Raw genomic sequence first — 6,000 nt, 5'->3', positions numbered from 1 at the left:
CCCCAGCCACCCCAGCTGGCCTGGCTGCTCATTCCAGGCGTGTTTCTCATGGCTGTCAGAGGAATGCAAAGCCCTGGGGTGCTCAGGGAGACCAGCAGCAGATCCCTGCCCAAAAGGGACAGCGGGCTGATGTCAGCGGAAACTTATTTTTATCCGCATTCGAATGAAAAGGAAACGACCCAGAGGAAATGCATCAAAAAAATAAAAAGAAGCCTCCCAACAATGAAAAGTCCAGCTTTGCTTTCAAGTTTTACTTTTCCCAGGACACTGGCTCCCTGCTGCCCTCGGCCAAGAGGGACAAGAGCGAGCGAGGGAGCGAGAAGGCCCCGCAGAGCCCACAAACAGGAAACTCGGGCTATGTAAAGCCTGGGGCTGTGTCAGGAGCCAGGGGGCAGGACACGGGATGTGACATCCACCTGGGCCACCCGTGCCTGCACATGGGCACGTTACCCCTTCGAGTGATAGCTTATCACTGCCAGGGGGCAGGGTGAGGTGGGATAGGGGGAAGGAATTGTTCCTTATGAGGGTGAGTGCCCAGAGAAGCTGTGGCTGCCCCTGGACCCCTGGAAATGTCCAAGGCCAAGCTGGAGCACCCTGGAATAGTGGGAGGTGTCCCTGCCCATGGCAGGGAGTGGGACAGGATGAGCTTGAGCATCCCTTCAAACCCATCCCTGCAGGATGCTGTCTGTGCCTGCAGGAACAGCAGTGCTTTAACAGAACAAACCCATCAGCACCCCGAAACTGCCCCTCCTGTCCCCCACCCGGCCTGGCAGTGCCAGGGGTTCTCAGCCCATCCAGGACACCGTCCCTGCCCATCCAGAGCCGGGCTGTGTGCAGGGGATCAGGCTCGGAGCCTCTGCAGTGCCCTGACAGCTGATGGATGGCAGAGGAAGGAGGTTCAGCAGCCCGGCCGTGCCCCCTCGCCCTCCCCTCCCCTGAACCCATCCGTTCCCATCCAGCAGGCCTGGGAAGAGCCTTTTGTTGGAGGCTCTGCCAGAGAAGCTCATTAACACCGTTTAATATCCCATTTCCTGGAAGGCAGGAGATCCTGGGGACAGAGAGGGAGGGGACGCAGAGGGGCAGCCATGGAGGGCAGAGGTGGCACCTCCGTGAGGATCGTGCCCGGAGCTCACAGCACCACGGGCTCTGAGCATCCCCAAAACCTCATCACTCATCACCTCATCACCTCATCGCTTTATCACCGCGGGGCATTGGCAGTGGATGTGCCCCCCCACTCTCCAGGCACCCAGGCGGATCCCAAAGGGAGGGCTGAGACCCAGGAGTGCCCAGGATGTCCCACAGGGGAAGCTGGAAATATTCCAGGTGTGAATCTCCAGCTGGGGTCTGCGCGGGGCTGAGCCTTGAGCAGCTCGGTGGGCATCACCTCTGGGTGCAGATGGGATCCCCAGAGCTCGGTGGGCATCACCTCTGGGTGCAGATGGGATCCCCAGAGCTCAGCACTGCTCCATCCCGGCACAGGGGGTGTCACATTTGTCCTCAGGGACAGCTAGAACAGCCCCGGCACCCCGGGTCACTCCTCCAGGGCCACTGAGTGCCTCATCTTCACTTCATTTCCCTCCAGGGCTGAGCTCCAGCCCAGGAGCTCTGCCCCAGACCTGCGCACGGGAGGTTTTTTATTTTTAGGCACCGCGGGGGCCAAGAAGAGCTTGGACCCGGCTGCAGGAAAGCGGCGCTTTGGAAGGCAGGAAAGAACAGAGGGTGGGTCCGAGGAGCCCTCCCTGCCCGCAGCCACCGCGGCTCCTTCCTCCGACCGACCGTGCGTCCGTCTGTCCGTCCGGAGAGGAGAGGAGAGGAGAGGAGAGGAGAGGAGAGGAGAGGAGAGGAGAGGAGAGGAGAGGAGAGGAGAGGAGAGGAGAGGAGAGGAGAGGAGAGGAGAGGAGAGGAGAGGAGAGGAGAGGAGAGGCGCTGCTGGGAGCGGTGGGAGGTCAGGGATGCAAGGGGAGGGCTGGGGAGGCTGAGCAGCCCCGCTGCAGCTGGACAAGCAGGATGCCCCTGAATTTCCCTGATTAGCAGGCTGGAAAGGGTGTGCACCCGGAGGATGCTCCCTGTCCCCTGCTGGAGGAGGTTTTGGGGTCCCATCCTCCCCGGCTGCCCCAGAGCTGCTCCCCCAGCAGCACCCAGTGATGCCTGGGCAGGCTGCCAGCCTGGGGACAGCACTGAGAGCTCTGCTCTGCTGGCACCTGGGGACAGCTCCTTCAGCTGGGAAACGGGAGAGGTGAGGAGTAAAACAGGAAAAGCTCCCAGGGGCAGATGCCAGGCTTTAAGGAAAACCCTGGGAGCAAGAGGCTGCCTGATCTCAGGCTGTCACCTGCAGGTTCTCAGCATGTCTGTGGGGTGATGTCCCCACTCAGAGTGGCAGCAAGCAGAGATGCTGCACAGCCCCAGCCCCTTGGATGGCAAAGAGGGGATGGCATTTCACATGGACATGGAGTGACAGGACCAGGGAAACCGCTTTAAGATGAAGAAGGGAAGATTTATATGGGATATTGGGAAAGAATTCCTCCCTGTGAGGGTGGGCAGGGTGCCCAGAGCAGCTGTGGCTGCCCCTGGATCCCTGGCAGTGCCCAAGGCCAGGCTGGACACTGGGGCTTGGAGCAGCCTGGGACAGTGGGAGGCGTCCCTGCCATGGCTGAGGTGTGATGAGTTGATTTTAAGGTCCCTTCTATGAAAAATGTGGGCAGCACATCCCCCCCTCAGCTGGTCACTGAGTCCACAGAGCAGAGAGGATGATGAAGGGCCAACCTGTGCATTCCTGACCCCACCTGCCCAGGAACACGAGTCCCATGGGGTTTGTTTGTGTTTCAGGAGGGTTTCTTCTTCCTTGCCTCACATTTTTAGGAAAGCCTGTTTGCCCCAGATGATGTGCTGTGTGCCTGACATCCCTGGGACCTGCTGTTAGCTTTATGGAATCCTGGAATCATTTAGGGTGGAAAAAACCTGTATTTATCGAGTCCAACCATTAACCCAGCCTTGCTGCTGGTTTAGGCAGGGAGATCTCCAGCTTTACCTGCAGATCAATTCCTCCCTGGCATAACTTGCCAGCCTCACACTTTACCCAAGAAAATGCCAAGTTTGTTTCTACATTTGGACCAGTGAATTCCTTTAGTCTCGTGGGTCTGGAAAAGTACATCTCGTTTTGGGAGAAGAGGGAAAAGGGAAAAGCAGCAGGGCCAGAGGTTTGGAAGGTTTCTCCCTGAGGCACTCCCTCTGTCCCGGCTGCCCGCAGTTATTCATTCCCACAGCCCCCAGCTTTGATGGACAGCTTCCCTCAGGCTGAGTGACACTCGGGGACCCTCGGGGCTGTGTCAGGGGTTCCGAGGCCGCCTGACCCGCTCTCGGCCCTGCCGCAGCCACAAGAATGGGCCCGTGCCCTCCCTCAGCCATCCCGGAGCGGAGCCACGAACCCTGCCCGTGACCCTGGGACACCGGGGGGCTGCGGGGATCCCCCGGGCCGCCCCCGCACTCGCCTGCAGCACTGGGGGCGCTGGGCACGGCCCCGACCGCGGAGCGCTCAAAGCCGCCTTTGTGGCCGGGCTGTCACCCGGGGCAGGGCCGCGCTGGCCTCTGGTTGCCCGGACAACGAGGGGAGGAGGAGGAGGAGGAGGAGGAGGAGGAGGGTGGGCTGGTGGGGAGGAAGGGGAGAGGCCGCAGCCCCAAGGTCTGGGCAGTGCGGGTAAAAGCGAACCCCAAAGAAGCGGCTCCGGGAGGGGAGACGCCAAAGCTGGGCCCTGAATTGCTCCAAGCCCCCGCTGGGTCAATTCCTTCAGCTGGGAAACGGGAGAGGTGAGGAGTAAAACAAGAAAAGCTCCCAGGGGCAGATGCCAGGCTTTAAGGAAAGCCCTGGGAGCAAGAGGCTGCCTGATCTCAGGCCGTCACCTGCAGGCTCTCTGTCCCCAGAGACATACAGAGAACCTGTATGTATCAGACAAAAAGGAGAAGGTTTTTCTAATGAGGGTGGGCAGGCTCTGGCACAGGTGCCCAGAGCAGCTGGGGCTGTCCCTGGATCCCTGGCAGTGCCCAAGGCCAGGTTGGACATTGGGATTTGGAGCAGTTTTGGACAGTGGGAGGTGTCCCTGCCATGGCAGGGGAGGAGAATTAGAAGATCTTTAAGCTCCCTTCCAACCCAAAGTATTCTCGGGTTCTACCATTCCGTGAAATGTATTTTTAGGCCAATATTTATGGTTTGTCCCTTTGCAGCTCTGCAGTTCCACCAGATTTCAGGGGAGTTCAAAGGTGTTTTCCTGCCTCCCCTGGGCCCTGGGCTATTTATAGCTGTCAGATGTTGGCAGCCCAGCTCTCACAGACCGCTGTAGGGTGACAGTGTGCACATGGAAATGGCTCATTCCTGGTGAGTAATTCCAGGGCCAGCCAGGATCCTGCAGAGTGATGGGGTTTGTGTACAAGGGAGTCAGAAAGGGGGGCTGGGAACAGCACTGAGACTCTGCTTTAGGCTCAGTATAAGAAAGGAGAAGACTGAATTTTCCAGGGAGATCTCTCACCTTTTGGGATTCTCCTCAGGGAGGACGATGCTAATCCTGCCCCATGGGCTATTTCAAGCCAGGGTGGCCTAGTTGCCAGAGCTGTCCTTGCTGATTCCAGCTCTGGGGATGCTCTTATCCTCCCGTAGGTGCTCAGGAGAGGACGAATCTCACCGTGGCACAGCACCAATGCTGCTCAGAGCCCTGACTGACCCAGATGCCTCCACAGCGTGTGGTGCCAAAGCCCCTCAGATACCTCTATATGCCCCTCAAGCTCCTAAAAGACTGGGACTTGGGGAAAAGTGACTCCAAAAGTCATTTCTGACATAGCCCCAGCATGAAAATGGCAACCCAGGGCAGAGGTGGAGTCCTTATCTCCGGAGGGATTTAGAATTGCATGGATGTGACTCTTAGGGGCACGTTTTGGTGTGGCCTTGGCAGGGAATGGTTTGACTCTATGACCTGAGAGGGCTTTTCCAACTCCTACAATCCCATGTGTCTATGGAAAATAACCTCCTGCAGAAACCAGGAGCTTTGGTTGCATTTCTGGAGCGCTGTGTTTCTCCACAGAAGGTGAACATCCCACGTCGCTGGGGGAGTGGAGAAGGGTGAAGCAGGAATTCCAAAGTTCCAGCAAGCAGGGTCTCACTCACATCCCAGTAAATCCCAGTAAATCCCGCATTTACAAGCTGCAGGAACGGCCCAGAACCAGGGATCTCCACATCTCCACCAGCAGGGGCTGCGTGGGGCTGTGCAGCCGGACACACGGACAGCTCCAGCCCATCCCGGGCCTGACTGCATGTTCTCCTCTCCTGCTGGAAGCTCCTGCCCTGCTCACGCCGCTGCCGAGGCACCGCTATCACCTCCTGCATCTCCCCAGTGCTTCCCTGCTCCGGCCGAGGGCAGGAAGGGGAGAAGGACACCACGAGCACGCAGGAACTCGGAGAGAGCTGGGAAAGAGCTCTGGGGGCTGGCCAGCCTCCAGGGCACAGGGACACGGCCCTGCTGGGGAGCAGAGCCACAGAGCCCTGCACTGCTTCACCCCACAGCAGCCCCGTTTCACATCCCACTGGAGCACAACCACCTCACCTTCCCGGTTTTTGCACTCACCCCCCTCTCCCTTCAGCATCAGCTGCTGGCAGATGGGAGTGTGGTGGATTATTTAGGGAAAACGCCCAATAACATCACAATTACTTACCATAAAAGCCTGGTGCTTCCAATAATAGCCTAATGTTCCAGGCACCTGTCCAACAGAGCTCTCCTACCTGCCCACTGCAGGGTCCGTATCCATCACGCTCCCCTACAGGCACCTCAGGGTGCCACTCCCCCTCTGCCAGGCTTGGGGAGGCAGCAGGGACAGGGCTGGGGACCTGCCACCCCCCAGTGCCATCCCTTGGGGTCTGCAGAGGGTTGTAAGCAACAACTGGTGGGGAAGAGGCAAAGCCAAACAAGGAATTCACCTACAAACCAACACTGCCATCCCTGGAAGTGTCCAAGGCCA

Source organism: Melozone crissalis, unplaced genomic scaffold, assembly GCF_028551555.1.
Source record: "Melozone crissalis strain CALT ecotype California unplaced genomic scaffold, PUWL_Pcris_2 ptg000068l_1, whole genome shotgun sequence".
Lineage (NCBI taxonomy): Eukaryota > Metazoa > Chordata > Aves > Passeriformes > Passerellidae > Melozone > Melozone crissalis.
The sequence above is the reverse complement of the archived record's forward strand: the minus strand, read 5'-3'. Positions refer to the sequence as shown.